The following is a 2,772-nucleotide window of genomic DNA, read 5'->3' as shown; positions in this document are numbered from 1 at the left end:
AAAAAGCGTAATAAAAGCAATGAAGATAACAATACTGAAATTGAAATTATACAAGATATATATATATATATATATATATATATATATATATATATATATATAAATATACAATATATATATACAATTACTTATTGGTCTTGTTCACAAATGGCGTTTTGGTTGGTGTGAGTATCGATCCTAGTCCACATATTTACAATTACATTATGATAAAAATTTAAACAATAAATTAATATAGAGCATTGGAATCTTAATAACTCAAAACATAGAGCTTCAACATTTATTTAATAGCAACATACTCATCCATGTTTGCTTAATTTGTGCTGTGAATTGGCTTTGCAAACATGAATATGTATTATAGGATCAAATCATAAAATAATCACTAATGCCACAAGTTATACACATGAGTTCTATAATAATAAAAACCAAGTTTTTAACCTTAGAGACTAGTCATGTGCATATTAAAAAAAATTATAAATATTTTTCCTTCTCATAATTAGTAAAAGTATAAACATGTAAAGGATAAAAAAAAGTTAATATTCACATCATATGTTCAATAATTAGAATACTAAAATGGGGGACAAGTGACCCAGGAGGAGGGATACAATAAAGCAATGGTCACATGGCTAATTAAAAGATTCCGAAAAAGGCTAAAGAAGAGATAACCAGAAAAGCAAGTTAAGAGTTGATCAAGATGGGGGCCATTACAGAAGATGTTGATACAAAACTTAGCAAAGAACAAATAAAAACAAATAATAATAATAAATCAATAAATGAGTGCTTTGATACAGAAGATGTCAATTTAATTCTCTAGATTTACCCAAGGTAATAAAAAAAAAACTGTGTTTGAAAACAGTAGCAGTTAGATTTAAGTTCTTGAAAACAAAAACTTACATAGATGGAACATCATTAAAAATATGTAGGTTCCACACATCTTAAGAAACAACAACTACTCCTATTTGCACCTTATAGTAAAAAAAGGTACATAACTACATGAGAAAGATAGCAGAACAAGTGTTTAATAGACGGATATTAACATGATATACTAGGAAAGAAAGACTCTTATTTAAGAATATGAATAGAGAAAAATTAAGAAAATTACTATGAAGTAAACAATATAAGACACATGAAATAATTACTGAAAAAATCAAATAGCAAGTAGTCTTAAAGCAACATTAGCTTGTAGATACATTCAAGCACAATATGTAAGAAAAGGATAACCACAACACATATTAACATATAATAAAACAAGAAACACTCCTCACCACTAATCCAATTATAAAAGAAAAAATAAATAAATAATAGGGGCAGCCATTTGGTTGAAAACCAGGTGAGACAAGAAAAAATGCAGTTACCACATGTTGCATTTATGAAGATAGCAAACCACATGAGCTATTAAATAGGATTACGAGAATATCATTAGAATAGCATTGACTTGTTCAAGATCAAACATAAAATACAAACATATTATTAAACATGTTACACAGTTTTGCAGGCATACAGTTGAAGTGTGACACTGGACAAACTCAAGAACCAAAAAAAACTTTATAATTTTGAGCACTTATGATGGAATGGAGAGAGTACATCATATATTAAAGAATAGGAACATCCTTTAAATATACAACCTTATAAATCATTATGGACAAATAATGGATAATTTCTTTTTTTTCCTCCTCTTTTTCCCTTTTAATTCTTTTCTTTTGTTAGATAACTACAAATTATGCATTCACATAAGCAACACCACCGAAATGAATAAATATTTTAGATTTTAATTAACCAAGTTTATATAGTTGCTCAGTGGAATAAAATGATTGGAAGTTGATCATAAGTACTACTATTAAGAATCTCATAGGTAGTTGATGAGTTCACATTATTCATCTTTTAAATAAAGCACCAACAAACAAACCAAGTGGATCTTTTAAATAAATCACTAACAAACAAACCAAGTGAATGATGTATGAGCTCAGAATGCTAACCTGTATTATATGTTCATCATCAATCTATTTCCTTACAATTCAACAAAACTCAATTCATTCATTTCAGGAATCCTAGGCATTCTATAGGATTTTTCAAGAAAACAAACTCTAAAACTCAACAAGAAAAGACTTCAACAGCTAAAACAACTGATTCAAGCATCATGGATGCTAAAGTCCAAGACATGGATCCATCCATGAGTGGATGAATCCATATTTCACTTAATAATCTTCACCTTGTCCTAGAGAGATGTTGACAGCATACTACACTTGATCAAAAATATGTTTTGAAATATCACTCTTGACGATTGAAACAGAACTTAATCCAATGTATGTCATAGAAATACAACAAGCTCGATATAAGTACAGCAGCCACTTGGTAAAATTTTCATCATCATCATAGAATTTAAGCAAAATTCTTCAAAGCAAACGATAATTGAAAACTTTTTATCTATAATCTAGCTCTTTGATGATAGTTTCTTTTTGGCCTTCTGAATCTTGAGAACTTTCTTTACAATCTTTTGTTCTTCAACCAGAAAGGATCTAATAATCCTGTGAAAAAAGGACCGAGCATGATGAAAAATATAGCAAAGTAACCAACAGAATAGTTAACATACTAGAATATAGACATTAATAACCTTTCCCTCATCACTCATCAATCATCACTTTCCCACTGATGATCTTCACTCATCACTCTCCCACTACCTCCAATCACTTTTCCACTATCTCTCATCACTCCACCTCTTCACTCTCCCACTCTTCGTCCTCCTCTCTTTCCACCCCTCAACCACCACCACTACCG

Source organism: Dioscorea cayenensis, chromosome 19, assembly GCF_009730915.1.
Source record: "Dioscorea cayenensis subsp. rotundata cultivar TDr96_F1 chromosome 19, TDr96_F1_v2_PseudoChromosome.rev07_lg8_w22 25.fasta, whole genome shotgun sequence".
NCBI classification, from domain to species: domain Eukaryota; kingdom Viridiplantae; phylum Streptophyta; class Magnoliopsida; order Dioscoreales; family Dioscoreaceae; genus Dioscorea; species Dioscorea cayenensis.
The sequence above is the reverse complement of the archived record's forward strand: the minus strand, read 5'-3'. Positions refer to the sequence as shown.